The sequence below is a fragment of the Malaclemys terrapin genome, chromosome 18 (assembly GCF_027887155.1).
Source record: "Malaclemys terrapin pileata isolate rMalTer1 chromosome 18, rMalTer1.hap1, whole genome shotgun sequence".
In the NCBI taxonomy this organism is placed as follows: domain Eukaryota; kingdom Metazoa; phylum Chordata; order Testudines; family Emydidae; genus Malaclemys; species Malaclemys terrapin.
The window spans coordinates 25572837-25591591 of NC_071522.1; the positions used below are offsets into that span (position 1 = coordinate 25572837).

An 18755-nucleotide genomic window follows, 5' to 3' on the forward strand; every position below is an offset into this window, starting at 1 on the left:
GGGACTTCAGTGCCTTGTCTTGTTTGAGCCAGACATGCTTGCCTGCTGCAAACGCAGATCCAAGTCTGAACCATGTCCCCGACAAGTGCAGGCTAAACTGAAAACAGCTTAAGAAGTGCTCCTGTCACCAGCACTCAGATACCCAGCTCCCAATGAGGTCCAAACCCCAAATAAATCCGTTTTACCTTGTAGACAGCTTATCCAGGGTAAACTCATAAATTGTTCACCCTCTATGACACTGAAAGAGAGATATGCACAGCTGTTTGCCCCCCCTCCAGTATTAATACTTACTCTGGGTTAATTAATAAGTAAAAAGTGATTTTATTAAATATAAAAAGTAGGATTTAAGTAGTTCCAAGTAAAGACAGACAGAACAAAGTAAATTAACAAGCAAAATAAAACAAAAACAAGCAAGTCTAAGCCTAATATAATAGGAAACTAAATGCAAGTAAATCTCAGTCTCAGAGATGTTCCAATAAGCTTCTTTGACAGACTAGCCTCCTTCTAGTCTGGGTCCAGCAATCCCTCACACCCCTGTAGTTACTGTAGTTACTGTTCCAGTTTCTTTCAGGCATCTCTTTGGGGTGGAGAGGCTATCTCTTGAGCCAGCTGAAGACAAAACAGAGGGATTTCCCAGGGCTTAAATAGACTCTCTCTTATGGGTGGAAACCCCTCCTCCTCTCCTATGCAGTATCCAGCTCCAAGATGCAGTTTTGGAGTCACATGGGCAAGTCACATTTCCATGCGTGACTCAATTCTTTACAGGACGTTCCCAGGAAAGCTCAAGTGTGGATTGGCGTCTATCAAGGTCCATTGTTAGCCAAGTACTCCCAATTACTTGAATAACCCCTTGTCAGGGTTCCCTCCCCACTCTGAACTCTGGGGTACAGATGTGGGGACCCGCATGAAAGATCCCCTAAGCTTATATTCCACCAGCTTAGGTTAAAAACTTCCCCAAGGCACAAATTCCTTTCCTTGTCCTTGGATGGTATTGCTGCCACCACCAAGTGATTTAAACAAACATTCAGGAGGGGCCACTTGGAGCCCTATCCCCCCCAAAATATCTCCCCAAGCCCCTTCACCCCTTTCCTGGGGAGGCTTGAGAATAAACTACCAACCAAATAGGTTAACAAGGTGAGCACAGACCAGACCCTTGGGTTTTTAGGACACTAAAAACCAATAAGGTTCTTAAAAGAAGAACTTTATTATTAAAAAAAAAGTAAAAGAAGCACCTTTGTAAAATCAGAATGGAAGGTAATTTTACAGGGCAATAAAAAGATTTAAAACACAGAGGATTCCCCTCTAGGCTCAGCTTCAAAGTTACAAAACAGGAATAAACCTCCCTCTTGGCATAGGGAAAATTCACAAGCTAAAATGAAAGATAATCTAACGCATTTCCTTGCTATTAGTTACAATTTCTGTAATTTTAGATGTATCATTTCAGTAGGAGCTGGATTATCTGCTTGGTCTCTCTCTTTGTCTCAAGAGGGAACACATACAAAAGAGCACAAACAAAACCCCAGATTTGAAAGTATCTTCTTTCTCCATTGATCCTTCTGGTCAGGTGCCAACTAGGTTAATTGAACTCATTAACCCCTTACAGCTAAGTGATTCTGTACCTCTGTCCAAGAGGGATTTTATATTACTGCATACATAAAGGTTGTTACCCTTCCCTTTATATTTATGACACGCCCCCCAAATCACAGACGGTGCTGGAGAGCCTGCTCCACACTGGCTGTGATTTCTTCCTGGAGCTTTAGGAGAAAACAGAGTTAATAAGACACATGCACCTCTAGATATACTACACACCTGGGGAAGGCTGGGTGTGTGGGGGAGTTCAGAGGTCAGGGCAGAGGGCAGTGGGGATGTGGGGGTGCAGGGCAGAAGGCTGGATGTGTGGGGAGTTCAGGGGTAAGGGCAGAGGGCTGGGTGTGTGTGGAAGTGCAGGGCAGAAGGCTGGGTGTTGGGGCAACTTGAGGTCAGGGCAGAGAGCTGGGGGGTGTGGAGGTGCAGGGCAGAAGGCTGGGTGTGGGGGGGTTCAGGGCAGAGGGCTGGGGTGTGTGTGGGGTGCAGGGCAGAGGGCTGGGGTGCTCGGCTCATGGGGGTGCTCCCAGCCCCCTGCCCTGCCCGGCTCATGGCAGGGGGCTGGGAGGGAAATGCCCTGTTCCACCCCCTTCCCCCAGGCTCCATCCCTACCTCTCTCTGCCTGCTCTACGGAGCTGTGTGCACGCTGCCGCTCCACTCGGCTCAGCTCGGCTCGGCTCCGCTCCCCCTCGCAAGGGCCATCGCCAGCAGGGAGGGGGAGGAGGAGGAGGAGGAGGAGGGGCCAGAATGCACCAAGCTGTGGGAAGAAGCGGGGGAGGAGGGAAACTTGGCTGCTGCAGGACCAAGCTTCTGCCTCCTGACTCTGCAGGGGAGAGCGGTGGTCGGGGGGGCTGAGTGGGGCGGGGGGCCGGGACCGCCCCCCCACCACTCTCCCCTGCCGGGGCAGGAGACAGAAGCTTGGTCCTGCAGCAGCCAAGCTTCCCCCCTCCCCTGCTTCTTCCCCCAGCGTGGCTCTTTCCGGCCCCTCCTACTCCTCTCGCCGGGCAGGCAGCGTGCCACTCAGAATCGGCTCGTGTGCCGTGTTTGGCACACATGCTGTAGGTTGCCGATCCCTGATCTAGGGGTTCCTATTTAACAATACAACACAGAACTGGCTCGGGGCCTCACCCAGTAACCTGAGAAAATTATACACCACCCTGGGCACCTCTGAGAGGCAATACTTCCCTACCCGCAAGCACAGAGTCTGAGTGTAGCAAAGAAACTTTTAATGAAAGGAGGGAAGTCACCCAACATTAATTAGAGAAAATGCTGCATGCAGGTTTCATAACCATAAAGCTGCAAAGAGTCCTGTGGCACCTTATAGACTAACAGACATATAGGAGCATGAGCTTTCATGGGTGAATACCCACTTCTTCGGATGCATGTAGTGGAAATTTCCAGGGGCAGGTATAAATATGCAAGCAAGAATGAGTAAGGCTAGAGATAACGAGGTTAGTTCAATCAGGGAGGATGAGGCCCTCTTCTAGCAGTTGAGGTGTGAACACCAAGGGAGGAGAAACTGCTTTTGTAGTTGGCTAGCCATTCACAGTCTTTGTTTAATCCTGAGCTGATGGTGTTAAATTTGCAGATGAACTGAAGCTCAGCAGTTTCTCTTTGAAGTCTGGTCCTGAAGTTTTTTTGCTGCAGGACTACCCTTAAATCTGCTAAAGCTGTGAGCAGGACACCCACCCCAGAGTGTGGGGCAGTGCCTTCCGCCTCATGTTCTTGAGTTCTACAACTCAGTTCCTTTTGCCCCCCTCTGCTTTCTTACCACACCCCACACACAGTGGTTGTCCTTGGTCAGTGAGGACCCAGTGTTCAGAGGTGCATCTGTGTGAGTTCACCTCCCACCCAGGGAAGAAGGCCCCTTGCTCTTGCTTGTGCCACCATCTGAGCACTTGCTCTAGTGGGCCACCCCACCAGCCACAGCTCCTCTCCGCCACACACCCTGCCAGCCGCTGTTCCTCACTACCTGGTCCCCCCACCAGCCAGACAACTGTTTGCCAGCCCCCTGCCTCTCTGCTGTCACCTCTGTAGATCGGTCTCTTAGTGATTTTTAGTTCTCAGCAGGCTGGGCAGAAACCTCCTGCCTTAGCCGTGGGCCCATATGGTAATTTGCCACTGCTGGAGAATGAAGACCTCTGTCTACAGAACAGGGCAGACATAGGACTAGCTTTCCCCACACCCTTGTTATGATGATGGGGCCAGTTGACTTGGCCTTCCTCCGGGAGACAGTCTGTAATAGACTTAAGGCCTGTGGCCTGTAGACATAGATTTCTAAGAAAAGACCTAAAATCATGCAACCAAAATCGGGCCATGGAATTTTTATAGCATGTTGGGGGGGGGGGGGGGGGGCTCAGAAAGAAAAAGGTTGAGAGCCCCTGACTTATGGGATATTGCTAAACTCACGCCTAGAGATACAGCGGTACTGGACAGAGGCCTCTATGTAAATTAACACTCCAATCCTCCTGTTAATCTGCCCCTCCTGGCGAGATCAGTCACTAGAGCAGACCCAGATTCACCTTTTCCCAGCTAGTGTTTTGCAATTTTTTATTTTTAAAATTAGCCCTGGAGGCTAAATCCTTCATTTACCCACAGAACAGGTACAACGAGCAACGGCAGCACAGGCTTCCAACATACCACAGCCCATGTCTCAGCCCTGGCCTGCAGGGACCAAGCAAGAAAGAGATGCTCCTAAATAACTCATGCCCTTTGGGAAATCCCTTCCCTCCCCTTTTGCTTGGTCCTAGCCTGAGGCCCAGAGTTGTTTCCATGTAACTGTATGACTGCAGGCCAACAAACAACAACCCCTACAGGAGACAGCCCCTGGGTCTGTGTCCTCTTCACCGAAGCACGTGGCCAGGCAGAATTGGGGCAGAGCCCTGATTCTCAGGCTGAGGAGCAGCTCTGCCTGCTGTGGGAGCACAATAGACCCCGTGTCTGCCCCACAGGCTCTCTCTGGGTAATGCATCAATAGCAGGTAGCCCATAGTCTCCTCTCCCAGCATCCCAGTCTCTTTTCCCCGAAACGTGAGAAAGGACTGGTGTCCCAAAGAGTTAATTTTGGTGCAGTTGAGAGCAACGGGCCCATCTCAACAACCCTACTCCAGGGCCCTGATCCAACACCTACTGAAGTCAATGGAAGATTGTCTGTTATCAACTGGCTTTGGACTAGGACCTACTTGCACATGTGGACAGTAATTCAAGATACTGATTAAAGGGCCCCTCAAGGCCTCTGCTGCAGCTACCCAGATGTCTTCAGATGCGAAGGCCTAGTTTTCAAATCCTACTAGGCCGTTGCTCAAAATTCCCTCATAGGAACCTGCAGACCCCTAAGACTGTGGGGCAATGAACCCAGTCAGGTCTGGCAGCCCAACTCCCCTGTAACCCCCAAGGAGATGACCTAGATTCCTGGGGCTCTGTCTGCTGGCAGCTCAGGGAGAGGCACACTGTCCCTGGCAGGCTCAGAGTCTGCCCAGCAACCAATAAGGAATGAGAGGCCCTCCTAGGGAGTTCAGGAAAGGGGAGAAGCCATTTTTTGTCAGTCTGGAGCCAGCCAGGGCAAGGGCAGGACTGGCTGTGTGGGGAGCTGGTGAGTCCCAGGCCTGCAAGCAGGTTCCCCCTGAGAACTGGCCTCTAGCAGGGGCGTAGCCAGGTTCTAACATCAGGGGGAGCGAACACATAAAAAAAGGCACCACCCCACATATCAAATTACATACTTTTAAATTCGTTATACATATTTATTTTATACTTAAAATAAAAACACAAGAATGATATTGTTTTATAAGTACTGTGTTATTTTGCATTTTAAAAAAGGTGAAGACAAAATGTTTAAAAAAATGTGGGCCTCTTGGCTCTTGCAAGGGATTCACATGTTACAAGACTGACTAATGCTGTAGTGGTAAGTGTTACAAGTGTACAGATGACGTTTCTACCACATTTGATTATGTGATGGAAGCTACTGCCCGATACCAGGAGCTTTCCTCCCCGCACGCACCATACCCCCCACAACTCCAGATTTGCTGTGTCACAAGCCCAAGGCTGGGTCCAAGCTGGGGGAGGGGAGGGCGCCCCCCCCCCCCGACTCCGCAAACCTCTCTGCCAACTCGGGAGAGGCACTAGAGCTAAGCACTGCGAAGCTGGCCCAGCCCCTGCAGCCCCCACCCCCTGGCCCGTGCACACACTGTAGCAAAGGGATCAGCTGAGACCAGCTGGGGTGTGTGTGTGTGGGGGCGACACCACCAGGGGTCTGTCTCTCCAAAGCCCCAGCCTCAAATTGCAACCTCCTGGCAGGTGAGCACTGTAAGGGGAAAGCCCCCAAAGCGGGGCAGGCAGCCTCTTAGGCGGGGGGGGGACAAAGTGGGAGCTTAGCCCCCATGTGAAAAAAAGACTTCGTATTGTCTGGAGCCACCAGATTTCTGCCTTTTTTAAATTAAAAGCTCCAAAGGAGAAGCAGATTGCTCGCGCCAGGCTCTCCTTCCCTGCGCAGCTGGAGTCTGGGCACAGCAGACCCAGGAGTGGGCTGGGGATGACCAGCCGCTGACTTGATCCTTTGGGCTCTGCCCCTGTTCTCAACCCTGGGACTCAGCAATGCCTCCCCCGCACCCGCCAACATGATCACTAGTCCTTCCCTTAGGAGACAATTCAGGTTTCCCCCTCCGACCCAACATGGTGCCTGGACTTGTGTTTGCCAGAGCACATGGACTAAACACATACCATTACAACAGGAGATAGTTCCAGCCTTCCCTTGGGAGACAATTCCATCCACACCCCCAAGGCAGAGATTGCACTGCTAGGAAGGTTTCCCCTGATTGCCTCTTAGGGGTTGGGGGGTGGAAGGGAAGAGGCAGTGGGGAAGGGGTAGGAGAGGGGAACTGAGGCTGTCACCCAGATGCCAGGGAGGGGGACTAAGCGCACTACATGGACGTGGCCACTGTCTCTGAGAGGCAAGCGTCTCTGCCTGGGCAGGGAGGGCAAGCAGAGGGGGCACCACACACCCCACAGGAGACCAGGAGATACCCCCCCACCCACCATGCCCATCCTGGTCCAGATGCCAGGCAGGGGCTGGTACACTCAGTCTCTCTGTGCTGCGGGGCTGCAGGGGATGTTTTTGTAGATGCCTCTGGCTGAGCCCCCTGCCAGATGCAGAGAGCTGGGTGGCAGCTGGTGCCCCCCCCCCCATGCAGATGGCCACCCCGCCAGCAGGCAGGTGCCAGCTCTCAGCACAGCCCCCGGGACAGGGTTTCAGTCCCCCCCCCCCCAGCACCCTCACCACAAGACCCCCTCTGAAATACACTTACCAGGTGCTGCTACTGGCTGCCATTAGTTGGGTGAGAGGTTAGGAGCTGCAGAGCCAGAGAAAGCACGCCTGCCACAAGAAGCAGGTAGGAGAAGCAGGTGGGGCTGCACCGCACTGGTGGGGTCGCTCAGCTCAGCCCAGCCAGCCCCTGCTCCAGGAGCAGAGTTCCCCTCACTGATTGGCTGGTGGCCAAAAACCAGCTAAACAGCACTCCCCTAGCTACCCTACTGCCCCCGCCCCGGCCGAACAGCTGATGGCTCGTGGCCCCCACGGGCCCCATAAACAGTTGACTGGTGGGTGGGTGCCCCTGCCCCTATGGCTGGAGGGGCATGCCCAGGGGTGGCATGTTTGTAGAAATTTTGGTGGTGCCCAAAACCCGCCCCCGCCCAAACTCCGATCCCCACCTGCCCAAGGCTCTGGGAGGGAGTTTGGGTGAGGGAGGAGGTCTGGGGTGCAGGCCCTAGGCTGAGGCAGGGGATTGGGGTGCAGGCTCTGGGAGGGAATTTGGGGATGGGAGGGGTGCAGAGGGATGGGGTGCAGGGGTGAGGGCTGTGGGGTGTGGCTGCAGATGAGGGGTTTGGAGTGTGGGAGGGGCTCAGGGCGAGAGTGGGGGTGTGGGGGTTGAGGGCTCTGGCTGGGATTGGGGATAAGGTGTTTGGGATGCTGGAGGGGCTCAGGGCCAGGGTAGAGGGTTGAGGGCGTGGAGGGGGCATGAAAGCTCTGACTGGGGATGTGGGCTCTGGGGTGGGACAGGGCTGGAAATGAGTTTGGGGTGCAGGCAGGCTGCTCCAGGACAGGGGCCAGAGAGGAGGACTCCCCCCAGCCCTTTCCCTGCCAGCAGCAGCGAGCTCTGGGGGAGGAGCCCCCCTTTCCCGCCCCCCAGCAACACACTCACCCCCACCACTGTCACAGCATGTGCTCCTAGGGCCCCTCTCAGGTCCAGGAATCTCCCTCGCCTCCCCCGTGGTGGGTGCTGCGTGCGCCTCCTCCCCTGCTGTTGCCCCTGACTGTAGCCTCACTTGGGGTGAGGGATGGGGCTGCCCTTTGCCCAGCATGGGGCAGGAGAGGTGACCGCGGGCAGGGGGGCCCCTGTGCTGCTGGAGGGTCCCATTGGAAAATGAAAGGGTCTGAGGGGGAAGGGCAGGCTCAGAGTCAGTCTGCCCCGGCAGTGGAATTGGGGGGCACTAGGACCCTGCAGCAGCAGTTGCTGCCGGGAGGCAGCACACTGAAGATACAGGGACACTGCTCCAGGAGGCCCGTGAAAGGCGAGCGGGGGGGTCGGGGGGACCGGGGGCAGCAAGTCGGGGCCAGGGGACACTCGGGGAAGTCGCGGGGGGGGGCACAGGTGGGGGAGGACACCCGGCCCCAAGTATTGCTGGAGCTGGGCCCCCGCCTCTCCTGCTCCCAGGAGCGGCCAGCAGCTTGCTGGAGCTCAGCTCTTCCCCCTACCCTCCCTGCCGCCCAACAGCTGGGAGACAGTTGATCAGCTTGGCTGCTGCCGACAAAGCCTGCCTTGCTGCAAGATCCCAGTGCCAAGCTTTAGAGCGGAGCGTGGGCCCCCTGGCACCATTGGTGCTGTCGGGGACTTTTTAACCCAGACGGCAAGGTTCGTTGTCTGACCGCAGAGTGAGAGACAGGCAACACCAGCAAGGTCCAATACAAGCTCTTTATTGAAGAGTGCACACAACAATAGAGAGCGGCCCGTCTCCAGAGAGACCCAGCCACGATTACAATAACTAGTGAGATTATATAGACAGTTCCGTCGCGTCATAGTTAAAGCAATCCAATCCCCCTTTATTAGTTAGAAAGCTTCTAATATTCATGCATATCTATCTTCTTTGACACTACAAACAATTCATGATGCCTCAGCAACTTCTTATGAGCTTTGTTGTCATGCACCAGAAACTAGGAGAAAGGAGGGAGTTAAGAACAGAAACAGGGAGTGGAGACTGCAAGTCTCCATATGTCCAAACAAACTGTTCCTAGTATATTTGGTACAAGAATACGGTCCCCCCCTTTATCTCATTCTTTGAAGCCCAAGCAAGCATGTCCTCATGTTTCACAGAGAGACAGGAATGGCCCAGCAACTACAGTTAGCCTAACTTTGGCTAAGCTGGCCAAACAACCTGTTCTATACTCCATTTTCCTTGGACCTAACAGTCCCCCCTTTGTCCCTGGAGTTCCTTGAAGGGACTCCTGGGACAACTAACTACTGTGAGTGGTAAACTTGGGAGTTTGTTACCTTTGGATAGAACACACCTTGGCGCCCATCCAACTTTTATCATAACATACAAGGCCAGCAAGCTGCATATAATTACAACGGCGCTTCGGAGTACATTATGGAGCCAACCACCTATATTTGGAATCCAATTGAACAGGTTACTCCACCAGGATTCAATTCGCTTCCTTCCGTGGTCCTTTGCTACCTCCATAAGGTGGTTTGCTCTTTCCCAAGTGGCATTATAAACGTCTGGGACATACACACAGCATTCTTGTCCAATTAATGCACATGTTCCTCTCTGAGAGGCCAGTAAAATATCTAGAGCCAAGTGGTTCTGGAGAACCATCTGCCTTAGTTTTCTCTGTGCGGTTGCCAAGTCCACCAGGGCATCGGCGTTAGTCTAATTTCCCAGATGTCTCGGTGAATTACCCAATCCCACATGCATCTTCCCCATGGACCCGGCAGGATTCGGTATGTGGGAGCCCACACCTCCCTAACCAGTCCATATGCTTGGAAGGAGCATTGAGAATGTCCGCACTTCCACCAGGAAAGTCTCCAAGTATTTCTTTATGGCCACAGATCAGATGGTACTCCTGATGTGTCTGTAAGGGCAGTGGGCCAAGCCTGAACATGCTAGATCCCACTGCAATGCCTTCCCAGCCTCAGTGATATTCAATACCATTTCTGGCAGCAACTTCTTGGTCATAGAACTAAGGGTGGAGATAACATGTAACTCACCAATTCCAGCCTGTACCTGGGTTAGCTGTGCTCCACAAATAAGGCTTGTGGCCTTCTTTAGTTGCCCTAATTTTTTATCATGTTTTTGGTTCTTAAAAATATTTTAAACTGCTGCTGTACTGTTGGCCCTATCCCATAGGGATCCGGTCAAGTCTCTCTTCTTTCTAGAGGAAATAACCAAAGCTCTCTGTTGTGCTAATCTAATACAGCCCCTTTTGCATTTAAAATCCAATTAGGGAGGGCAATACATGCTGAAGGACTTATTCAAAACACAGGGCGCAGCCTGTAGAATAAACCCCAAAATTCAATCAAAACCACATTCCCAAGCATGGGTCCCACAAGTTTCTTCCTGCCAGTGTATAATTCTTTGTTTCTTCACCAGGGTCAGTTCTTAATGTTTTTTTGTAGTCAGGAATTCCTGGACTTTGGTGGTTTCAATGGAGCGAGTGTTTTTTCTTCTCTTTTTCTGAAACAGTGTGGTTCAGCATCATACAGGGGAGAGGTTACTAGCACATTACCCTGTAATGGGTTTTGCTTCTTTTAGAAAAAAATCCAAAGGCACAGTAGGTCTGTCAGTGGACAAGGGAGAGGTTACTAGCACTTCACCTTGTCTTTTTTTTCCTTTACCCTGCTGTCCAGAAGGCACAGCAGAGTTAGAAGGAGGAATAGGCTGATCATCAGTCGGAGAGTCCTCCCGAGGTTTAGGGGTCTTTTTGCAGTGAGAAGTATGAGTCCAGGTAGGCAGTCCTTGGCACTTCACAGCAGTGTTGGTGGTTAACAGGACTTGGAAAGGGCCTTTCCAGCATGGAGTCAAAGCAGTCTTTCGTTAATGGACTTTACGTAGACTCAGTCTCCTGGTTTCAATGAATGGCAGGACTGCTACCGTCTTTAGGTAGTGCTTCTTTACCTGTGGAAAAAACCTAACACATTTCATTAATGCCTGGCAGTGGTTTGCAGATTTTACAGCTGCTTGGGCACATTCAGGCCCCCCTTTTCTTGGCTGTCAGCCAAGTCTTAGCTGTGGGCAGTGCCCTTGGATGGGCCAGCATCTTATCTTTGGACTGAGCTTCCTAGCTATTTTTTTTTCCAGTTAACTCGTTCTGTTCCTTTTTTTTTTTTCCTTTCTTGGCTTCTTTTAACCTACAAAGGAAACTTCCACTCTTCACTCATACACCTTTTCCCAACAATGAACACATACACATTGCCATTATACAGTACATTAGTCTTATTATTCAATGTATGCCATGTACACCCTTCCAGTAAAATAACTTCTATACAGAGCTTTGGAGCAACAACCCAGGACCAGCACACCCACCTTTGAGGAGTCCACTCGGTACAACCTCTGGTGTCCAATAGCTTTCCTCCCTCCCCAGCCCTCTGGCTAGAAATCTGAGGTAGCCAGAAGGATTCCATGGGCAATATGGGGAATGGGTTAACCTTCCATGTCCTTGCTTCCAAAGACTGTTGGTATGCAAATTTTAACAAAATTTTTTTTAATTAAAAGATTTGACCAATGAAGCCTTTTTTTTTTACTTAAGCAAATGTATTAGACTTTAGTATATCACATTTTTCCTGATTTATTTAAACACTTTGTATTCTAAGTTGAATAAAACAAGTATCTGCTTTTTTATTTAACTCTTTTATTTAATTTTGAACTAGACTGTCTTATGAAAATATTAAACACAACAATTCTGGCCACAAGACAAACACCACAAGACAGGACATAGAACACAAAAATAATTCCTATTGTACCAGTAAATGCATGGTACATTGAATGCTGTTCAGCTGGCATCCGTTTTCTCTGATGATCTGAAAGACATTATTTACTTAAAATATTTCCTTTATATACACATACTCTTGTTGATTTTAGACAAAACAGAGCAATTACCCTATATTTCCTTGTATTTGTTTTATAGGCAGCCCAGGTTTCAGTGGCTTCTACCTTATTAATAAGATAATTTGCATTAATACAGATGCTTTCTGGCTTGCTTCCAGATCCAAAGCTATCCACAGCTTAAAGATTCTTACTTAAAAAGGGACACAATTAACTTTCCCAGACTTTTGATTGCCTTTTACTTGTAACTCCTGCTTTCAAACACACAGTGATCTGAAAAAGACAACACAACCTATATTGGCAGGTTTGCATTTCTTTTACCTCTGCTACAATATACACTGCACATGTTCTGGGGAAAATGCACATCCTCTCTACAATTCAATTTCTACCACACTAGCCACATCAATTTCTACACAAGGTGTAACTGTTTCTTTTATGCTTACAAAATCTCCATGCACCCACAGCAAAGTGTCAGCTCGACCACACAGAGCCAGGGGCACTGTCCTTCTCTCTCTTTACCAGATCTTTTATCTGCTATTTTGTTACCCAAAAACAAAATTTAAATCTTTTATTCTTCTGGCTTTGACTACCCTGCTGCAGCCACAACCTTTGGTCTTTATTTAAAACATTTTAAATCTTGTAGCATTAAGTCACTTTAAGGATTAAATGCTAAATACCTTAAACAACACTAGTTTCCTGTGCCTGGCAAAAGTATTCTCGGTTTTGCAACTTTAAACAATACCAATTCATCTTAAACTTATAAAATACAGATTGTACACAGCAGGAGTGTTCTTCAGCAAATTAGACTAAGGTATTCATAGTCGAATAATCCCACTTAAATAACTTCTTGCCTGGATTACTTACAGAAATTCTTACCAAGTTTCACTGCTTAATTCCCTCTAGCAACTATAGAGTTAACTTCTCACTCTTGGGAGGGCTGTTCTTTTACACCCTGGGTTCTCCTGCAGAGTCTCTTTCAGAGATTCCAGTCCAGGCCGGCTGCCTGTGGCTTCTTCAGCGTCCCCAAACCACGCCAGCTCCAGGGTCTCAAAGGCAGACTGTTGGATCTCACTTGATAGTTAAGCTTTGCAAATGTAATCTCAGCACTGTAACTTGTACTGCCTTTGGTTTGCCTCTGTCTATATTTTTTCACAGCCAGCTGGGGCCGAAAGCAGTTTTTCTTTTGGTTTATAGTTATACCATACAAATAAATAATCCATTTGTCCCGGTCTAAGATCAACCAGGATATTCCTGAGGGAATCCACCCTGTCAACAAAAAAGGTTCTGCACCTTGGCCAGTCTTTAGTCGGGGACAAATGGGTAGTAAAGGAAGGCCATTGAATTTGGCATAAGTTTCTCATTTAGATTTAGTCAAACCGGTTGTTCCAGAGATTTCCTTCCAATTTCTAAGTACCAGAGACAACGGGGCGTCCCCCGGGCACTTGCTGCCAAACTGTCCCATTTAGCCTGTAGGGACTCTAACCCTACTCCGGGGACTCTAACCCCTCACTGGGGACTCTAACCCCTCTGCGGGGACTTTAACCCCTCTCTGGGGACTCTAACCCCTTTCCCGGGGACTCTAACCCCTTTCTCGGGGACTCTAACCCCTTTCCCAGGGACTTTAACCCCTTTATGGCGATCGCTTACCTTATTCAGGGACTCGAACCCCAAAGACCTGACCTCCCCAGGGACTCGAACCCCGAAGACCTGGATCCTACTCAACGGGTAGGTGGACATTGCTGGGTTTCTACGGGCTTCAGCTGGTTCACAGAACTCGCCTTATCGCCGATGCAGGGATCAGGTTACCGGGCAAGGCTCCTCGAAGCCAGAGGATGCGCGCTGCGTTGCTTCGGAGTCTGATCCCGCACCGGAAAGTCAGACAAGTCCCGGCGGAGTCGCCAAATTTGTCGGGGACTTTTTAACCCAGACGGCAAGGTTCGTTGTCTGACCGCAGAGTGAGAGACAGGCAACACCAGCAAGGTCCAATACAAGCTCTTTATTGAAGAGTGCACACAACAATAGAGAGCGGCCCGTCTCCAGAGAGAACCAGCCACGATTACAATAACTAGTGAGATTATATAGACAGTTCCGTCGCGTCATAGTTAAAGCAATCCAATCCCCCTTTATTAGTTAGAAAGCTTCTAATATTCATGCATATCTATCTTCTTTGACACTACAAACAATTCATGATGCCTCAGCAACTTCTTATGAGCTTTGTTGTCATGCACCAGAAACTAGGAGAAAGGAGGGAGTTAAGAACAGAAACAGGGAGTGGAGACTGCAAGTCTCCATATGTCCAAACAAACCGTTCCTAGTACATTTGGTACAAGAATACGGTCCCCCCCTTTATCTCATTCTTTGAAGCCCAAGCAAGCATGTCCTCATGTTTCACAGAGAGACAGGAATGGCCCAGCAACTACAGTTAGCCGAACTTTGGCTAAGCTGGCCAAACAACCTGTTCTATACTCCATTTTCCTTGGACCTAACAGCGCCATGTTAACCCCTATGGCGCCACTTTATGAAACATGCTTAGTGGGGTAGCAGCCGCTACCCCTGCTCCCCCGCAGCTACGTTACTGGCCTCTAGAGACCTGAAAGCAAGATCCCTCAGTGGGCTTTTCCCTCTCCACTGATGATTCCCAGTTTGTAGAGTTTTGCTGGGAAACTTCCCCAGCCAGGCTGATTTAGCCCTCTAGCTCCCTAGGGGAGACCAGCCCCACATGGTCAGCTCTGCTCTGGCTGCTAGTCCAGGGCTGCTGTCTGCTGGGAGTGTGTCTGGACGCTGGGCTAAGAGACGACAGTTTGGATTTTAGTACAGTTGTGTAATCTGTACCTTGAGCCCTGCATCCCTTTGTGGTGAGGGGAAATCCTGGGACCGAAGCAGCCTGACTCCTGCCTAAAGAAGATCCCTGTGAGCAGAGATCAGCCCCTCTGCAGTGACTGAGGTGTCCAGAGTCATATCTGAACCTGAGGATCATTCATGGAGTTTGTGAGTACACCATCCTTTAGTCAGTCAGTCAGGGAATTGGTTTTGGGGACCCCCTACTCCCTGAACTGTGTCCTCAAGCCAGGGAGTGAGGGTTTGGGGATTTTATAACCTGCTGCATATTAAACCTGTGGAGGGATTTACCACCTTCTCCCACTTGTGAGTCCTTTGGGCTGTACTGAACCCCATCAGCCACACTGCTAAACCACTGCAGAGAAGAATTTTGTGGTCATAGGTCATCAAGGGCCCCAACAAAGTACACATAAAATCATGAGTAATGTGGAGAAAGTGGATAAGGAAAAGTTATTTACTTATTCCCATAATACAAGAACTAGGGGTCACCAAATGAAATTAATAGGCAGCAGGTTTAAAACAAATACAACGAAGTTCTTCTTTACGCAGCGCACAGTTAACTTGTGGAACTCCTTACCTGAGGAGGTTGTGAAGGCTAGACTATAACAGCGTTTAAAAGAGAACTGGATAAATTCATGGTGTTTAAGTCCATTAATGGCTATTAGCCAGGATGGGTAAGGAATGGTGTCCCTAGTCTCTTTTTGTCAGAGGATGGAGATGGATGGCAGGAGAGAGATCACTTGATCATTGCCTGTTGGTCCACTCCCTCTGGGACACCTGGCATTGGCCACTGTCGGTAGACAGGATACTGGCTAGATGGACCTTTGGTCTGACCCGGTACGGCCATTCTTATGTTCTTATGAGTACCAATGGGACACTAATCTTACATTTGCTACCTCAAGTCACATGACTGGGGAAAGTCACGGGTATTATCAGAGTGGGCACCGGTGACCCTAAAAATAATGTTTTACCCTGTTATGTTATATTTGCCTCCTGTTTAATATAATTATTGTGTTGAATATATTGTAATTATTTCTTGGAAGTCTCCAACTATCTGGCAAGTAATTGGGGATTACCCTGTGGTTAGAGTTTTCCTCCCAAGCTGCCCTGGTGACCCTGCCAGGAAGGAGCAAGGGGAGTGGAGGCACCGCCAAATAAATTCATACACCCTGCTGAGTGGGTGGTGGGATCCAGAAGAACCCAGACCTGTCCATCAAAATCTGTAAGTGGATTGGCATTAAAGAAGGTAACCGGAGAGGGGGCATTACACACCCAAGGCAGGAAGGTGCCCACGACAGCACAGCAGAAAGTGGCACAGAACAGAAAGTTACCAACTGAGGCCACCACTTTTAAAATGTCTTTTTACTCCAAAGCTTTAATCCCTGCTAATGAGCAATAGAGTGGGTGTTTATAAAAATCCTTCTGTGTTTCTGGATTTCCCCAACCCAGTGACTTCTGGAACTGCACATGAGTCTAAGAGCTAAAAGACAGTGAAAAGTCGCTACAGATCTGAGGCATTTACTCTCCCCAGACCTGCTGTATCGGGATACTTCAGGTTTTGCAAACAATTGTTCTGATTATGAATATAACTAAATCAAGACAACACACACACACACACGAGTTTTTCCATCCCTTCATGGAGCAGAGGTTGGCCTCACTGCAGACAGGAGGGTGGGGAAGGGGTGACTAACAGTAGGACGCTGGTTTGATGAGGATGGCAGAGGCTTGGCACTTCCCACTACAGAAACTACCCCGAGTGATGCTCCCTTTGACATTCAGTCGAACAGAATAACAAGCCAAGTATCACCAGCCCCCACCATAGCTAGACACACAGTTCCCACTGGAAGCATCCTGATCCAGGTCTTTAGCAGAGAACTTCATGTTGTCATGCACGGTGGTAGGATTGTTTGAAGTCATGGCATCGCCTGCAGTCCCAGTGTAAGAGCCCAGCCTCAGCCTGTAGCCTTTGGACTCGTCTTCCAGACCGAAGAGGTTGTAGTCTGCGTATTTCATGGTGCCGGATGAATCGTGGATGACAAACCTGACCTGGTAGACCTTCTGCTTGGCGATCTGATAGATGTACTCCGTCCCCAGCCAGTAGTGAAGGACATAAATCCACACCGTGTAGAGGTCAAGCATAGGAGTTTATTACACACAGCGCTGGCAGAGTGTCACCTGGCTTATTAGGCTCAGAGACACTGTCAATCAATTGATTACAATAGAATATATAGATTTTCCATGGGCGGGGGAAAGTGACGGGGTAGGCAGTTCCACATCCCGGGATAGGTTTTACAGCAAGACAAGATAGCACATTAGCCAATGGTTAAAAGGTTACATAATGTCTCCGCCCATAGTCTCAAGTTAGCAAGTTAACATTTAATTAATACTTTGATAAAAGGTTATTAGTATAATATATATATATATGTTGAATTCTGATTTGGGGTCCATAGGAATGGAGCAACTCCTTTGATTGTCCAACAGGTACAGTCCTAGGGGTTAAAGCAAAGAAACAATGAAAGGATATGATAATACAGATTGTCTTAAGGCAGGGCATTGGTCCCTGTGACAGGGAGGTGGAAGGATGCCATATCTTTATACTGACATGTGCCAATTTCCATACACTCAAGGTTGGATCTGTGGGAAGAACGTTCCCTACAGAAGAGACTGACTCAATAGGAACAGGGATCCTTTGTTCAATTTGAAACTTTGAATAAGACACAATTATTCAGTTATTGCTTCAACATCTGGCATTTCTACTGACCAAGCAGATCTTAGCAAAGGCAATGTTATCTTGTTTACCCCAGCTTTCTCTTAGCTGATCACTATTAGCTAGGCCTCTGGTCTCTTAACCATACTCTGGACTTCGGGTCTGAAAAAGAGCTGGCACAATCCATATACCAGGTTGTTATATAAAATGCACATGAATTTTAACCCTTCAAGTAGTCATCGTGCACGTTGCCAAAGCCGTACTTGTAGGTGCTCCAGGACTCAGCCCAGGTGATCTGTGTGTCATGCCAGTTCCGCTGGAGGACCGTCCAGTCCTTGCTGGTGCTGTTCAAGTCACAGTAAATGACAATCTGGTGGAGTCCTGTGGGCTGGATGACGAAGACGCCACTGACCCTGTTCCAGGTTATCTTGCTGCAGTCCTTGGGCCAGACTGTGCACAAGAGAGAGATCGCTTTCACTAAACCCCGTGCAACAGAACCCTGCTCAGCTCTTCCCACCCTGGGTGAGTGAGAAAGGGCCCTTCCAGTGTGCCACAGACAGCAGTGTCTGCACTGACACCCCGCATGCTTTGCCAGCCCATTGTCAAAGAGGCTTCAACAATGGATGCAGACACTGAGCCTGAACCTGCTGGCACAGCCCTGGCATTAAGTTCTGCCACCCACTCCTGGGCAGTTTATTCTCTAACTAGCTACTTTGCATCAGTACTGGATTTACGATGGCACCACTGGCACCATGGCACCGGGCCCACACTCCAAAGGGGTAACCCTAAGGTACCTTAGTCCGAAGTGGGGGGTTAGTGTGGACCAGGCCAAAGAGTCACCTGGTCATCACCTGGTTGCATCCCCCTTCTGGGTCTCAGGTTACAAAGGGCACCAGTCATAGGATATGTGCAGGCAGCTGGAGCAGCCTCACCTGCCCCAGAGGTCTCAGCCAAAGTCACACATCCCTATTTCCACCACCGAGGTATTAGTGCAGCATGCAGGGAAACTGAGGCACACACAGTATTCATGCAAACAGTAAAATTCACATAGGCTCAACAGTAAGACCCACATACAACATAACAAGGGAAAATCCCCACTTCGTCACACTGACGTTTTAGATTCCTGCTGCCTCTATCTTGGTGCATCATTTCACTCCACTTCTCTATACTAGCCTATCTTTTTTTCTTTCTCTCTATTCTGTTCCAAGTCTGGCCAGCCTTAAAAATGACTCAGTGCTGTTATACACTGTACTTGGCACCACAGGCTGAAGCAACATGAGCAGCATCTCTCTGGGAATGAGAAAGCTAGAGTGAGATGTTCTCCCAAGCCCATTGCGTGAGTCAGGATCCAGAGGCCGAGAGCGTGAACTGTCCTTATGTCCTGCCTGCAGCATCTGAGACAGAAGCTTCTGTTCTTTTCCATCCCTCCTGGGTGGCTGCCATGACAGCAGTGCTAATCTTAACAAAAATGACTGTGGAGCTGCTATTCCACATTTAACGACCTTTCCCATTCCTCCAGAAAAGCTATTTGGGGG

General features: G+C 49.5%; 1 long non-coding RNA gene and 1 pseudogene across 1 annotated transcript; both read right to left on the reverse strand.

The window, feature by feature from the left end:
* Positions 1-8529: 8529 nt before the first annotated feature.
* On the reverse strand, positions 8530-14195 carry LOC128825708 (uncharacterized). The gene is made up of 2 exons (XR_008442705.1): positions 12552-14195; positions 8530-11650 (listed from the first exon to the last, which is right to left on the reverse strand). It is a non-coding gene; the product is annotated as an uncharacterized LOC128825708 (long non-coding RNA).
* Positions 14196-16199: 2004 nt separating this feature from the next.
* On the reverse strand, positions 16200-18506 carry LOC128825870 (fibrinogen-like protein 1-like protein; annotated as a pseudogene).
* Positions 18507-18755: the final 249 nt, after the last annotated feature.